Source organism: Panthera leo, chromosome B1, assembly GCF_018350215.1.
Source record: "Panthera leo isolate Ple1 chromosome B1, P.leo_Ple1_pat1.1, whole genome shotgun sequence".
Classification (NCBI taxonomy): Eukaryota; Metazoa; Chordata; class Mammalia; order Carnivora; family Felidae; genus Panthera; species Panthera leo.
This window is the reverse complement of record NC_056682.1, coordinates 117,149,692-117,167,272: the sequence shown is the minus strand read 5'-3', so window position 1 is coordinate 117,167,272 and position 17,581 is coordinate 117,149,692. Positions and strand designations below refer to the sequence as shown.

At 36.2% G+C, this 17,581-nt stretch overlaps 1 protein-coding gene across 1 annotated transcript in view; it reads left to right on the top strand.

Annotated features, from left to right (window-relative positions):
• TET2 (tet methylcytosine dioxygenase 2) overlaps nt 1-17,581 on the top strand; it is a 134,575-nt gene that overhangs the window by 30,348 nt on the left and 86,646 nt on the right. Inside the window, exon 2 of the mRNA XM_042935779.1 lies at nt 10,078-10,222. The gene's annotated coding sequence lies outside the window, so the exon portion shown is untranslated. The remainder of the gene's footprint in view (nt 1-10,077; nt 10,223-17,581) is intronic.

The following is a 17,581-nucleotide window of genomic DNA, read 5'->3' as shown; positions in this document are numbered from 1 at the left end:
TAGAATTGTTGCCCCACATTCCGAAACCGCAGTCATTAATACATAGAGGAAAATACAAATTCTTACATACTCCTCTTTTCTGCTCTTATATATTCACATATATAAAATATGTGTTCTATAATTACTGAGCTCTTTCCTTTTAAAATATATAGTTTCTTTGTTTTACTAGGGAGCTAAGTTATGTTTATTGTAGAGCTTATTTCCTGCACTCTGGAATGACACTCAAAAAAAAAAAAAAACTTTCTGAAATCTAAATACGCTCTATCATTTACTATCATTCCATTATCACAAATAGCATTTCACATTCTAATTGATATTATCCTCTTATTATTCTTTATAATTCAAATGCTCATATTTTTCCTCCATGTTAAAGTTGCTTTCGCTAATGACCTCCTGTCCTACTGTAATTTTCATTCCTTGTTTGCCTCTATAAAAATAAGTTCAAAAATAAAGTCTATTCTTCTATAAATTATTATGCCTATTTCTATTTCTACCTAGAATATTTTAAAGCCCTTAACAAAGTTTCCATTATTTATTAGTCCCCTACTCTAAACTGTGATCTATATACTCTGGTTAAGTCTTTTGTTATTTTTTTGGAGTTGTGTGTATATATGTCTGTCTTTGTGGTCGAGATTTGTAAGCTCTCAATTTAGTAACACTTAATATGCTTTTAGAGGAGGTTTTTTCCCTGAGAATTTCTTGATGTTTTTTACCTTGTTATGTGATGAAAAATATGCATCAGAGCACCACAGCATAGCGCAAACCGTACTTCTCTACTTGCTTACACTCTTCCATTTGAGATGAATTGGTAAGAGACAACCAACTATTCTATTTTGGTTTCTGCAACACAGAGGTTGCTAGGTGACTTTAATTCCTTTCAACAAGAGGACAATAAACAATAAATTCATGCTATTTAGATGTATGTATTCCACCTAGAAGCTGTAGCAAATAAAAAAATGATTTAAAACAGTTTCTAAATATGCAGTTCTATATAGACCACCCCCTACATCTCTGTAACATTGTATCAATTTTTTTTAAAAATTATGCTGCTATTTCTTCCTTATGATTTTGCTTATTCCTAAGAGATCAGCTATACTAAGTAGCAATAGTTGAACATTATCTCCAGGAAATTTAATATATGAAAATCCCATTTAATATGAACATGATAATTTGGTGAAAAACTATTATGTCAAAATTTTGTTATTTAAGTACCTATTTGAGTTTCTCATTCATTTATATGATTCTCCAGTCTTAAGTGTGATTACAACTTTTTATTCTAAAGATCTTTAGGGAGAAAGATATTTAAATTCTGTCATCCTGGTCATTACTTGAAGTTAACTTCATATTCTCATTTTTGATAATTTTAATAATGGCATACAATATTTTTGTAATTTTTGTTTCATTTTGAAAATTAAAAAGAAAAACCACTTTCATCTTTAAATTCTCGTTTCTTCCCCCATGATGTTGCTTGCTAACTGCCAAAATTCATAGTTAACATTTTATCCAACAACAAGTAGTAGATTTAAGTGCAAACACTTAAAGAAATGCTTAATGCTTTTTTATTAAAAAAAAAGATTTTATGTTTATTTATTTTTGAGACAGAGAGAGACAGAGCATGAACAGGGGAGGGTCAGAGAGAGAGGGAGACACAGAATCTGAAACAGGCTCCGGGCACCGAGCTGTCAGCACAGAGCCCGATGCGGGGCTCGAACCCACGGACCGCGAGATCATGACCTGGGCTGAAGTCGGACGCTCAACCGACTGAGCCACCCAGGCGCCCCGCTTATGCTTTTTAAAATCTGTATTTAAGAATTATACAAACAGCCTGAGCTGATAGGCAGCAGGTATACGTGAATGTGGCTATTCTGCTTGTTACCGAAATATTTCCAAAATAGCCAGAGAATTCTTCCCTAAGATACTGTGACTCCCTTTGCATGACTCCCTGGATCTCTCCAAAATCACGTAACTAAAATAATAATATATAGCCTATAGGTGGGCTCTAAAACCCTCCTCCAGCCCTATGACCCATGTTTCATCATGCCAGCTATAACTATTTTTGCTACCACTCATGTCCATGGCAAGAGAATCACCATTTATTTGTCTTAATTTCATGGTTAAAAAACTGTTTTTAAGAAGATCTTATGATAAAAGTATTTTATATCATCTTAATGACACTTCAATTTTGCAAAATGCTTAATTTGTTTTTAACGGTCCTGGTAAGCATAACTTCAGAGTTTTCCTGTATGTTCTGCATCTTTTCAGTGTAATATTCCATTTTAAGGAACAAAATAAAATTCGAATCTTTGAGAGATTTGTGGAGTTTCCATTCTCCTTTCTTTGCCTTTAATTAGAAAAAGGACTTGATAGGGGCGCCTGGGTGGCTCAGTCGGTTGGGCGTCCGACTTCAGCTCAGGTCACGGTCTCGCGGTCCGTGAGTTCGAGCCCCACGTCGGGCTCTGGGCTGATGGCTCAGAGCCTGGATGGAGCCTGCTTCCGATTCTGTGTCTCTCTCTCTCTGCCCCTCCCCTGTTCATGCTCTGTCTCTCTCTGTCTCAAAAATAAATAAACGTTAAAAAAAATTAAAAAAAAAAGAAAAAGAAAAAGGACTTGATAACATTCCTTGTTTAATTTTAGAGCACAAAATGTAGACAGTATTATAACTGAAGCAATATTGCTTTTTACAAATAGTAAAAAATCAAGTGTTGGCAGTTTTACATATAATATAAAATTTTATTTATACAGTTTGTCATCTTGTCAAGCATTAGATTATTTTCCCATTGATCCTTTGTTGTTTGTATTGATGTTATTAATGTAATGGCTTTAAACTTTAGCTCACATAGCCCATATGACTTCTAGCATTTTTACATGAAGATATTCTTTGGGCTGTTGAATAATTTATATCATAATTAATGATTTAAAATTTTATTCTTTTACTTTCCATCTGTCCTAAAAAAACTGGGTTAGTATATACCTAATAATTTTACTAAAGAGTAAGGAGAATGAACTCACTTAAAAAATAGCTAGGTTAATGTTGCAGATTTGAAACAGTTTTTTAAAAAGCACAGTCTACCAAGTTATTGATCCATAATCTATGGCTGTTATAAATGGATGTAATTAGCAACTGACTCTAAATGAACCATGGTAGTAGCTTCATTACTCTGAAAAATTCATTACAGCACTTTATAACATGAAATTGCCATATCTGAAGGAATAGAACACATATTGTATATTCTAGAATAGAATATACATGTAAAAATTTCTTTGCAATCAATAATGAGCATCGTGGCCATTGCTTACAGTTACATATTATAATGTAAGAATTATTTATTATAAGGTTTTAATGTCATATAAGCATATTTAAATTGGGATAAATCTACCAATATAATTTTGCTAATTATTTACATCTTGTTCATTTTTGCGATACCTCCTTTTCTAAAATAACATGTATTTGTTCCATCCATATCAAATTAGATAGTATCTAAGTCATAGAATCATAAAGCCTAAACCTGATTTGGAACAGAGATAATACAATTCAGCATTCTATAGACTTCTCTAGTCCACACTTTCCTCAAGTGACTGGCTCAAGATCATGAAGTTATGGAGGATTAATGCCAAAATTAGAACCTGAGATGGATTTATACTTTGGTTATATCTTCCATCTTCCCACTTCCTTAGTTTGTTTATGGGTTTGTAAGGGTTATGAGAGAGAAATTTCTTTTGAGATTCAGCTCAAAACCTAGCTCCCGGTAGAATTGTTGTCCTGCAGTCAACCATATAAATACAGTTGCCAACTCTCCCAAGTTCTGTGTGTGAAGAAAAAAGGAAATGACAGACAAGCCATTAAATAAGTACACATGCTTTTCTTTACCTCTTTCCTCTCTTTCACTACATGAAATTTCTAGACAGGATCCCCCAAATGCTTGGATGTTAGGAATGGCAATTCTGTTACAGGGAATTGTAAACCACGTTCTCTGTTGGCTTTTCAGAGTTAAGATATTGGGCACATCTCTGTTTGTTTATAATAGCTCAGTCTCAGACCAATGAGGTCAAATATTAGCAGGTGTCAGAATGTCAAAGAAATGTTTTCATCTCAGATGAAAAAATTTATATGTGGGTTATTTTCCGTTTGAATTTTATTCAGTGTTTTCTTCTAATTTGGTGTCTCCATCTTGGTTTTTAAAAACATCTGTTCCATCATAACTTTTTGTTTGTTTCTGAAAGATATATAAATTGATCTGATAATTACATAAAATACCAAATGAATTTATGTCTATCTACATTTCTGTGATTATTTTTTTAAATTAATTAATTTATTTATTTATGAGAGTACACATGCATGGCGGAGGGACAGAGAGAGAGGGAAAGGGAATCCCAAGCAGGGTCTACACTGTCAGTGCAGAGCCCATTGTGGGGCTCAGTCTCACGAACCATGAGATCATGACCTGAGCCCAAATCAAAAGTGGATATGTAACCACTTGAGCCACCCAGATGCCCCACTGTGGTTGGTTCTTAAAATAATTTCTTTGTGTAATGGAAATACGGTGCCAAACAATTTACAGCTTCTGCCTAATAGTTCAGCTTTGTTTGGCAGTTTTAGATTTTTAAAGATTATTGATTAGAAACACCCTTGTTTGGTGCATATTTGTTTTTAGCGTAGTGGAATTTGTTCTTTAAAGGCTTACTGAATTTTTCCTTGGAGTTACCACTTTGTCTCTGTTAGGAAGTTTAGGGAGTAAATATGCATGAAAACTTCCTTTAGTTTTCTTCTTAGAGTTTTAACTGCTGTAGTGATTTTTTTTTTTAAGCATTAATAGAATAGTCATTTCTGCCAAGCAGCTGACATTCTGAAATAGCACTTCCCTTTGGGCACCATACAGTTGGGATCATGTACTTGCAGAGAAAGGGTATGGGAGGGAGTAAGGGGGAGATGGAGGAGGAAAACCATTTTATGGGCATATCCTGCTGATGTCAGTAACCTGCTTTCAGTGAACTCCAGTGTGACCCCATTTAGACCTGGAGGAGGATCACATTTGAGCAGGGGAGCAGCTGAGGCGGCATCACAACAGAAGGAAACACCTATTGCTGGGAGCTTTAAAGAGACATGCAGTGAGGATGGACAGGTAGCACAAAGGGGAAAGGAAGGACTAGATCCATCAGGATAAACATAGTTTGTGATCAAAGTATTCATGACTTTTGATCAGTGATTGAAAGGACAATATTTAAGGCCCCAAAGAGAGATTTCTGTACATGATGCATAGTTTGTATTGATATATACATGTTTATAGGTAAAGTAACATGTTTATAGGCAGAGAAAAGTTTTACTTTGATTTTGAGAGAAAGTGTCTGCTTCTAGGGTTTGAAATACAGAATAATTTCTCTTTCACCAAAATGAAATGTTTCCTTCGTTGAATCTCTTCTACCTGGTCAGAGGTTTATGAAGCATGGTAGCTAAGAGCACAGGCTCTGGACGTCCACCACCTACAAAGTGTGTGCTAAAGGACACAGCTGACAATATTTTGAAGATTAAATGGCTAAGAATGCATTCAATAAATCTTAGCAATTTTTATGGTCATTGTTTTTTTTTTTTTATCTACATTATAGAAAATACTGTAGAGAGTAGATACTATCCTTTTAAGACACAGTGAATGGTTTATGAAGATTAAATGCCAGAATAGACTTTAATTTAGGAAACAAAAATCTGCCTTGGAACCACATTATCCTCAGAAAGATTACAACTTTGACCCTGAGGTTTATTTCATTAAAATAAAAATGTGGATATGTGTGTGGGAATGAGAACATTTAAACATACTCATAGGCTTTCCCTCTTAGGTTATTTTTTCTCTTATGGCTCTTACTTTGACCTTTGTCTTCAGCAGTTGCCTTCGTGTTTGTTCTGTTTTGTCTTCTGGGTGATTTTTGGTATAATCTCAGTATATCAGGTCAGAGGGAAAACTCAATGTGTAAGCTGACTGACAATGTTTTGCATTTTCTTTGAGAATATTTACCATAGCATCCTAAATAGTATTAAACTTTTCTTTCAGTCAAGGTCCCCAGCACATGAGTCATCCCTCTATTGATTTCTGAATGTTTCTATATTGGAGATTTTCCCAAACTGAACAGTGCCAGGATCGTGGACTGTTGAAGAACTATGTTGTGACGAGAGATTTGTGGTCTCTTGTGGGTGTACATTCTAATTGTTGGGGTGGTTTCTTTTTTAAGGGGGCTGTTTGGGGCATAAAAAAGTGTAACTTCATGTTCTCCATGATAGTTTGCCAGCTGGTTTCCAGCCCACCAGATTACTGCTTGTAGTGACACTCATTTCTCTAGGACTCTTGATCTTGTGCCAACCCTTAGTGGTACCACTAAGCCTGCTCACACCATTCTGAACCGAGGGCACTGGTGTCCTGAGTGCCTGAAAGGATAGATAAAAATCTAATACCACTTCAGGGGACTTACAGCTAAAGTTCTGGTAAAGCTCCGAGTATAAAGAATATATTATTTTACTATGTAAGTTTTATATTATTTTAAGCAGAAAACAGGAGGGCAACTGTATGGTTCTGTTCTGTATTCCTTAACTTTTGAGCCATAAGTAAACCCAGCTTTAAGGAATCTGTAAACCCAGCTTTAAGGAATCTAGGCGTATACAATGTCCCTCTTCTAATCTTTCCAATGCTTCTTTGATCCTTTCTAAAAACACAAGATATTTCATTGTCTCCAACCCTGACCTCTTGTCTGATAATTATTTATTTGGAATATAGAGGTTCTCAAACATATCATGTCAAGAATTTATTTTGTCATTTCAGATTTCTTTTCAGAATTATCTCTGGTTAATACCATTATTTTTCTTTGCAACTAAACTCAAAGCTTTACTACCACAACTGAGCCTTTATTTTTCTCCCTATTTCTAGAATGTTAGTAAATATCCACTCCTTTCCCAATCAGTAATATTTCCCTGCTTGATCATTTTATTTTATTTCCTCTGCCACCCTCTTGTTCAGACTCACCTCTTGTTCAGTGTATCTGAACTACTGCAGTAAGTCCGTATCTTGTATTAATCACTTAGAAGCTAAATCTTCTACTTCATACTTACTAGGATGACTTTAAAAAAAAAAAAAAGACAATAGCAAGTGTTGGTGACGATAAGGAAAAATTGGAACCCTCATACATTGCTGACGGGAACGTAAAACAGCATAGCCACTCTGCAGAAGTTTGGCAATTCCTCAGAAGGTTAAATACGTAATTATCATATGACTCAGCAATTCCATTTCTAGGAATTCCACTTCTAAGAGAATTAAAAATGTATGTCCACACAAAAACTTACAAATAGTGAATACCCATGTTCAAAGAACATTATTCACAATGGCCTAAAGGTGGAAGCAACACAAATGTCCATCTACAGATGAGTAGATAAAATGTGGTGTATACATATAATGGAAACTATTCAGCTTTAAAAAGGGAAGAAATTCTGACACATGCTACAACATGGACAAATCTTGAAGACATGCTAAATGAAATAGCCAGTCACAAAAGAGCAAATATACTTCTGCTTATATGAGTTACCTAGAATAATCAGATCCATAGAGACAAAAAGTAGAATTGTGTTTGCCAGGGGCTTGGGAGAGGGGAGACTGGGAGTTCTTGATTTTTTTTTTTTTTTTTTTTTTGGTATATTTATTTTGAGAGAGAGAGAGAGAAAGTATGCATGAGCATGGGAAGGGCAGAGAAAGAAGGAGAGGGAGAGAATCCCAAGCAGGCTCTGCAATCTCAGTGCAGAGCACAGAGCCTGATGTGGGGCTTGAACTCACAACCTGTGAAATCATGACCTAAGGTAAAACCAAACATTGGATGCTTAACTGAATGAGCCCCCCCAGGCACCCTGGGGAGTTCTTGATTAATGGGCAGAGAGTTTGAGTTCGAGAAGATGAAAAATTTCTAGATAAGGATGGTTGCATAACAACAATAAGACTGCTTAATGCTACAGAACTATACACTTAAAATATGGTTAAAATGCTAAATTTTATGTTGTATATATTTTACCACAATATAAAAAGGCTTGTAAATGAATGTTCATAGCAGCATTATTTATAATAGCTAAAAAGTAGAAATAACCCAAATATCCATCATGAATAAAGTGTGGTATTCCTAACAGTGGAATATTATTCAGCCATAAACAGGAGTGAAGTACTGATTCACACTAAACATAGATCAACTTGAAAAAATTATGCTAAAAGAAAGAAACCAGACATAAAACAACCCACATTTTGAATGATTTTATTTATTTGAAATATCCAAAAGAAGTAAATACACAGAAACAGAAGAGGGATTAGCTGGAGGATGGATGAACGAGGACTGATTCCTAATGGGTAATGGATTTATTTGGGGAGTGATTAAATTGTTCTTGAATTTGGGCACCTGGGTGGCTCAATCGGTTAAGCGTCCAACTTCGGCTGAGGTCATGATCTCACAGTTTGTGAGTCCAAGCCCCGCATCGGGCTGTATGCTGACAGCTCAGAGCCTGGAGCCTGCTTTGGATTATCTTCCTCTCTCTCTGCCCCTCCCCTGCTCATGCTCTGTCTCTGTCTCTCTCTCTCAAAAATAAATAGACATTTAAATAAATAAAATAAAATAAATAATTAAATAATTCTTTAATTTGATAGTGGCAACAATGGCAACTTTTTGACTGAAACCCACAGAATTGTACACTTTAAAAGAATTAATTTTATGGCATGTGAATTATATCTCAATTTTTAAAAACTCAATACACAATTTTATGATGCCTTGTTTCTAAAGAAACATCATATCTATAGTCTTGGCTTACTATTTCTAGCTATGGAATTGTGAGAAAATCAAGTGTCCTCCCTTCTTATTATGTAATATAGGGATAATAATAACTACCTCACCAGATGTTTGTGTTAAATGAGGTAACATGTAGTACATCAAGCACAGTGTCTGGCATTTACTAAGAACCCAGTAAATTTACTAGGACCCCTTGGGACATGGGCCTTCAACAGCTTTCAGTACTATTCCACATATTATTCCCAGATATTCCAGAAAATGGCCCAACTCATTTAGCCATTTATCACTAGTCTACATTCTGGCTCAAATCTGCCTCTTCATATTCTTCTAATGCTCCTTAATGGAAAGCCATCAGTCAGAATGGGCTTTTTAGTCTCCCTCAATTTGCTGCACTTTTTCTTGAAGCTGTGTCCTTGCCTGAAAACAATGCTCTTTCCCTGTTCCTGTCTTTTCTCTTTCACCCTGCCCTTAGAACTCAGGTGACTTTCTTCATGCATTAAACTTTCTCCCTTATTTAAATTCATGGTCATCTCTACTTTTGTAGCATCCAAAATTTTCACTACATGTTAGACTACTGAAGCCTTACTTGGTTATATTTTCAAAGCATGTGTCTTGTTAGGTGATCATATTAAAGTTTGTGTTCGATCTTTTGACTAATAAAATCCCTGAACATGGGGACCACATGTTATAATGCTTTTACCTTTTTCATAGCATTTAGCACATTGGCTTGATATAGTATATTCTATATCAACATTTGCTATTTATAAGTTAAGTTAGTGTTGCATCTCAATAAGTATAAGGCCTTAAATTAATGATTCTCACTCCTGGCAGCCCCTTAGAATTACCTGGGAAATAAAGCTTCATTTTAGCCCAACACATCAGAATGTCTGCGCATGAGGCCTCAGCTTTTCCTGCAGGTGATACTATTGCAAACAAAGCTGAGAACCATTGGATTCAGTAGATGAAGTAATGAAGCCAGTGGGTCCCAAGACTAATTGATTATCATGATCAAAATATGAGAATTGCTGATTAGGCAGAGGTCCTGGGGGCATTGCAAAGTCCTCTACAAATAACTAGTATTATATTATGGTGCATTTGGGAGTTTTCACGGGTTTGAGAAATATCCTCCAGCCCTGAATTTTTTAACAGCCACTGGCTGTTAAAATATCCAGTTATGGACACCTATAACTTTTTAAACTTTACATAATAGCTTTCAGACTAGATGTACTTCTTGTTCCTTTTTGCAAACTTAAAAATACTCAAACTCTGTGTCTTTTCTAGGCTGGCCAACATCATCAGCAGACCCTCTCAAGATTGTCTACTCGCCCTTGCTCCTGTTGAGTTACCACCCTTGGAAGCAGGAGATGGGCTTTGCAGCAGCCAACAGGCCATGATCCAGGAGGAGCAGTAAGGGACAGAACTGCTGGTAAGACACTGGGGACAGTTGGTTCTTGGTTTCTAAGGAATATAAATTTATTCCTAATTTAATAGTCTCTCTTCTAACCTTCAACTCTAAATTTTTCTGTATTCCTTCAAATACCTTAATCATCTATGCTTTGGACACATGGGTTGGATTTTATGACCTATGAATTCCCTGAAGTTTTGTATTGACTTGTATGTTTGTATGTACGTATGTATGTATGTGTATATATAAAATTTTCTGGAGAAAAAGAAGATTTTCATCATATTCTCAGTGTCTTTGAATTTAAAAAGAGCCATTCAAATATAGCTATAAGCATGGAGAAACATGATATTTATAACCACTTGTCACAGTATTTCTCCTCCCCATTTGTACCTCACTTATGGCCACTTTGTCTCAATTTGTTAGGACCAAAAAAACCCTGATTATTTGTGGTTATTTGCTGACCAGAAAAATGAGCACCTACTAAACCTAGGCAGCCAGTTTTCATGATAATTTAGCTCCACCAAAGTATCAGAGAACCAGAGTGTACAGTGGCAGATATCAGGAGGGCCTATGTAATTTTTCACATGATTTTTCTGAAACTATAAATAGAGGTACTGACAGAGAGGGAGATACCAACTACTTTTTTCATCTACACTGATGTTAATAAAGGTCAATTTGTTCTTAATGCCACTGACAGGCTAATGAGTGTCCCAACCTAAAGGTTATTTATCAGACCATCTGTATAGATAAACAAAAGTGAGGAACTGATATTTTTTCCAAAATATTTAAGATGGACATCAGAATGAATTTCATGTATACCTTTGCCTGTACTATAAGTAAGTCAGTTAAAATTTCAGGGGCATTGTTGGAAAGAAAATGGAGGTTAAGTTAAAAAAAAAAAAAAGAATGAGTCTTTTTTTTTTTTTCCTTTTGTAACTCTTTTAGCAGGTAATTCATTTTCAGTTTCACTGAATCTTGTTTATGCATTCAGCATAACAAATCTTCTAAAAGGCCTGTGTAGCTGTAATCTCTGCCCTCACTCTAGACGCCTGAGGATATAAGTATCCACTCTGCCACTTGATACTTCTTAGAGACTGACCTGGTGCTGAGAAATCCTTCCCAGTGTGTCCTCAGTTAAACTCCCATGATTCCTAGATGTTGCCATTTTCAAGACATAAGGCAAGTACATCTGCCTAGATTACCTCTCTGCTCTGGGAATTTTAAGTCACTTCTGTAAGGAAAAGAGAACTCAGCACTACTAACTCTCAGAATGAAAATTTTCCCCTTGCATGCTAATATTTTTAGCGTATTCATTGTCACTGAAAATAGACTTCCTCTTTCCCCTCTCATGCTGGAAAATCTTAGGTAATTATGAATAAAGCATTCTTTGCTTTTCCCCTCCTCCCGAAATGGATGCTTTACCTCTCACTGTGAGGACTGTGGCTACTCATTCTGTACTTGACCTTTACATGAGAACTGAGATGCATTTTGAAGATGGAAGTTTTACTTCTTTAGTAAAATCGTAACAGAACTTTCCTCAGAGACAAAGGATAGGTAAGGAAGGAAGTGCAAAGTTTAGGGAAAAATGTAAGAGAAATTACTAACAAGAAAAGAAGAAATTAAAGTATTAGCTATTTGTAAGAGAGAGAGATTTCACAATTAACTCCCAGAAGAGGTCTTCCCTCAAATCCAAAGAAGAATATTATTTTGCATTTAGCTTTTTATAGTGAGATAAGCTTAGCCTAGGAGATATTTTCAGTGGTAAATAAACCTAGGACTTATTTTTAGTAATATTTATTAGCTTTGCGTTCTTGGAGAAATTATTTAACCTCTTTAAGTCCTGTTTTATTTGGCAAGGAGGAAAATAGGTCATAATAATAATGGGATTATATACATATATGGATATATGTACATACGTAGATAATATATACAGGGCCTGGCAGAAGTAAATTCTAAATTTTATATTAGCAGTTGTTCATTATTATTAATGTTATTAATGTTGCTTTCAGTTTTAAATAATGAATTTAATCAAAATGTATTTCTTGAGCACCTGTCAGGTACCAGGCACTCTTTAGGAACTGGGGTACATTACTGAACAAAAACATAAAAGTCCCTGTCCTTGTTTAGCTTAGAATCTAGAGTGGTAGACATAAACAAGATAAATAAATAAAAATGTATAGCACATTAAATACCAAGAGGTGCTAAGCATGAAAAAATTAACACAGGAAAAGAAAATTGGAGAGATGGTGAGGTAGCAATTAAAGATGGAGTAGTCAGGAAAGACCTCATGAGAAGATTATTTTTTGAGTGAAAACGTAAAAAAATAATAATTACACAAACAGACCATAAAGTCATATGGGGAACAAAAGGGAGAGGAGAAGATCACAAAGACCTAGAGGAGTATAAAGTTTTCACAGAATGATTCAGACAGAACCGGAGGATTTTACATGGCTAAATCATATATCATATGTAAGTGATATACCCATATAAGTGATATAGGTAAGAACTTTGGAAGTTCAAGGAATAGCAGGGTCCATCTAGACTAAAACAGTTAGAGGAGGACTTCACAAAGGATGATGGCAGATGGTGGCCTGGATTTTGAAAGATAGGAAGAAATTGGATAGTTGGCATAAGAATACAGACTTTCAGTTATAAGATGAAGAAGGTGTGAGAATCTAACGTATAATATGTTGTTGTCTATAGTTGACAACACTGTATCGTATAATTGAAATTTGCTAAGAGAGTAGAAGTGTTTTCACAGGCTCAAAAAGGTAAACTATGTGAGGTGATGAATATGTTCATTAATTTGATGGAGGGTGAATCCTTTCACAATGTATATAGATAGAAAATCATCACATTGTGCACTTTAAATTTTTTTTTTCAACGTTTTTTATTTATTTTTGGGACAGAGAGAGACAGAGCATGAACGGGGGAGGGGCAGAGAGAGAGGGAGACACAGAATCGGAAACAGGCTCCAGGCTCCGAGCTGTCAGCCCAGAGCCTGACGCGGGGCTCGAACTCTCGAACTCACGGACCGCGAGATCGTGACCTGGCTGAAGTCGGACGCTTAACCAACTGCGCCACCCAGGCGCCCCACATTGTGCACTTTAAAAATAACGCTGAAAGAAAATCTCCAAAGAAGAAGTTCTAATAAAAGTTATTGTTAGACATCACAGTTCCATAGCCCTCACACTATCATCCATAAAAACAATAATAACAACAACAAACCAAATGGAGAATGACATCCTAGTGGAGAAGTGGAAGAGAAACATAAGATGTTTGAAATAAGAAGTGAAGTAAGGATGTTGGCTTTGAGGGCAGGAGGGCTAGGCAAAGGACAAGGGGGAAGAAGGCAACGGGAGGCTATCTGGTATAGAGATGGCAAGTGGTGGGAAAGAAGCTAGAAAAGCAGGTGAGGCCCAATTTTGGAAAGCCCTAAGTCCAGGCTAAAGATTATTACGTGCCATCATACAAATAGCAAGGAGCAATGGAAGCAGGCGAGTAGAAAGATGCATTCAGGTCACTAACAATACAAGTTTAGCAGAGTATGGAGATGGCGGAAGTGGCTGAAGTGATTCAGGAGTGGGTTGAGAACGTGGATTGTGATATTAGAGATAGGACTGAAAAAGGAAGATCGATTTGATAGGGAAAATCCTGAGGATTTGATCACTAATTGCCATTAGGAGATACAGAAGAAGAGTCAAAGGTTTCTCTACAGGTTTTAAAGGACCCATTAAGTGTTGGCATTAAAGGGAATAGGGATATTAGGGCATATTGTGCATCTGAATTCATGGTGACTGAGGTGAGATAACCCACTGTAAGTGTCCTTAAAACTACTAAGGATAAAGTCCATGCAATGTTTAACAGGCTGAATTGAATTGCTAAGAGCAACTTTCACTGTGCATTGGAATCCATGTAAATATTAACTTGGCACAAAAAAAATTGCATGAGAATCTGCCTTTTTTTCTTTTTACACCAAGCTGGATTAACAGAGAATCATAAAATGTTGCTCAAAAGTGGGCTATTAGACACCACCTTAGTCCAATTGGCTAATATTATGGCAGACTAAAAGTTACCCAGACATGACACATGACTTCCTAACGGTCATATCAATGACTGTTAGCTATTAGCAAAACCTGGCCCCAGGTGGCCATATTGAGACCTACTGCACCTCCCTGTCATCTGTAAGAAATGTTAGTGATTTGTATTTTGCCATCTTGTTTGTGGAGAAAGGAGTTAGAAGGTTTGGATTTGCCCATTAGAACTCTCTTGTAGCCATTCTTCTAATTAATATGGACATGTTCACTCTTTCTCACGAAACAGACCCTACTCATTTAGAAGCTTCATTCTTAGTCATCCTCTCCTACCTATCGTCATGGTTGATGTATCCTGATTGAAAAATAAGTCATCTTTCTATTTCATCAATAATTGGAAACAGAACACTTATCTCTAATATTGCATTTTTTTCTGTTTATCTTTCAGAAGAAAAAATCACTTTTCTTATTTCAAACTTAAATCACCTAGACTTGAAAATTAAGACTCCAAGTGTCCTTTCCTTTCAGACCAGTCTTATGAACTGAAACCCATCATCCTTATTCTAACAAACCCAATTGATTTATCCATGGAGTCACAGGACTTTAAAACAAAAATAGATCCTAGACATCATCTAAGGCAGTTGTCTTCAAACTATTACTCTCCTACCCATCTGTTACTGTTTCCTTCTTTTTAATAAAATGTAATTATCTAGCAAGTGTGCAGAAGTGTATTTAAAGAAGGAAAATGTTTATTTTTCTATTTATAGAAATTTTATGGTAGTGCTACAATTCTTTGTTTCTTTACTCTCTCCATTATACATGGCACATTATGATACAAGTCATAATTGAACCATGTGAAAGCCTTATCCGGTATATATTTTAAGGCCCAGATTGGTCTCATTGTCTCTATGTCCCAAGAGACTGAATTATAGAAACTATTGACATTCTCATGGGATTCTGCTGAGAACTTTGGCAATCCCTGAATTCACAAATAGCACTGTAGCATTTTTTATTTGCATTAACGGCTATCCACATGTGACCAGTACTATGTGTTTAGAACGGGTAAGCCATGCTAAAATAGACTACACACTATGAAGGTTATTTTCACCATTCTTGTTTCAGTTTCCCCATCAAACAGTGAAGTATCAGTTGTCTCCATTGATCTCATAGGATATTTAAGCAGAAATGAAAGTCTTGGTGAAGACACTTTGTCTTCTGAAAGAAAGTTGCAATGCAAATAAAGACATTATTAATGTTTACCCATATTTACAGATGTTAATCTGACCAAAGCTTTTTCTCAAAATCTGAAATAATGTAGTCTACTCTTATCTATGGGGGAAATGTTCCAAGATCCCCAGTGGATGCCTGAAATTGTGGATGGTACCAAATCCTATATATACTGTCTTTTTCCTACACATACATACCTATGATAAAGTTTAATTTATAGACACTGTAAGAGATTAACAACAACTAAAAATAGAATAATTATAACAATATACTGTAATAAAAGTTACATAAATGTACCCTCTCTCTCCTTACTGTACTATACTCACCCCTCTTCTTTTTGTGATGATGTGAGAAGATAAAATGCCTATAGGATGTGGTGAAGTGAGGTGAATGACGTAGGCACTATGACATAGCGTTAGGCTACTACTGACCTTGTGACCATAAGTCAAAAGGCAGATCATCTGCTTCTCGATCGTGGATGACCGCCGATAACCAAAATCGCAGAAAGTGAAACCACTGATGGGCAGGGGAGGGGCGGGAGCGAGTAGCCGGACTACTGTAATGTGTTATCTTGGCTTTTTTAATGTTGAGAAGATTGGGAGAACAATTAATGGGTTTCTTGGAGAATCTGTGATCGTATAGTTAATGTTGTATATGTGTGTAGCAATTTTGTAATTCTCAAAGGCATGCACAGTCCTTGAATTTTGCTGGGAGTCTGGAGGGACTTTAAGGAAAAGAAAAAACGTTGGCCATCTTCTCAAGATCTTGAATCTCCTCCATACTCACGCATGTGTACACACACATATTCACGTAACATCCTTCCTTAAATCCCCCTAGCCAGCTTGCTTCCTACTTTATTGAGAATATTGAACTCATTGGGCAAGAACTTCTGCTTTTCTTTTCCATCCATACCCCTAAATCCAGCATATCCGTAACTTTTACCTCTTTTCACAATTTGCTCACTTTTTCCATGAATTAATCATTTCCTGATTGTTCTTTCTGCTTCTATCCCTTTTTTTTTTTTTTCTGATGGTCAATTTAAAGTGTCCCAGTATGCTCATTCTTAAGTGCATATCTAACCATGTACACTCCTCCTTAATGCCCTTTGATGGATACCCACTGTTAAACTTTGCTAAAGCAGTAGGAAGCTTCCCCCAACGCCAACCCACAAAGTTTTTAAAATTATAATGGAATTCTTGTGGTCCATGCAGAGACAGATGCAATGCGGGGGCTCTTGGGGTCACCTGCTTACCCCCTCTTTAGCTAGTGTGGCCCAGAACAGCTCTGTGAACCCCTGGTACCTAAAATACTCAGTTTGGAAAACAGCCTACAGAAAATAGACTGTGCACTTGATATCCCTATCTGGTTCTTAATTACTCGTCAACCTCCATGTCACCATATTGTCCCTCAGATTCTGTGAGGTAATTATTCCTAACTCTTTATATGTCTTAAACATAACATTATATTTTACACATTCAAGCCTTGGTAGTGGCTGCCCCTCTCCTCCCCCTTTTCCATAAAGACCCAGCTCAGGTTTCTCATCAGCCAAGCCTCATATTTGTAGCACTCGTGTTCCTCAAACACCATACTTACTGTAGTCATTTGTGTCTATTTCTCTACAAACTGAAATCTCTAGGACAAAGACTGTGCCTTATCTTCTTATTCCTAAGAGCTTGCAGTGTCTGGTTACATAGTAGGCACTCAATCACACTCTTCAAAACAACTCACTTTGTGAACCTTTTCATATCTTTTATTTTTTCTTTGTCCCCTCTAGTCCCTAACTAAAATAGATACAACACTTGCCCCATTTGGGGATGGGAGGCAGGGAGGTAAGGAACTGGGGAAGGTGAGTAGCTGGAACTTGACATAGCAATATCATATACAAAATTAACACCTTTCAGAGCTTGAACCCCAGACATACTCAGTTGTAACTAACACCTGTGTAAGTAACATTTGATGCCTGAAATATACCGCCCTGCTGCAGAATCCTACCCAAATTAAATGTATTACTATTGGGATTTGTGCTTTTGTTGGCTATTTTGGGAGACTTTAGGGATGTATTCAGTATTCTAATTCCAGTAGTCTTTTATTATTATTATTATTATTATTATTATTATTA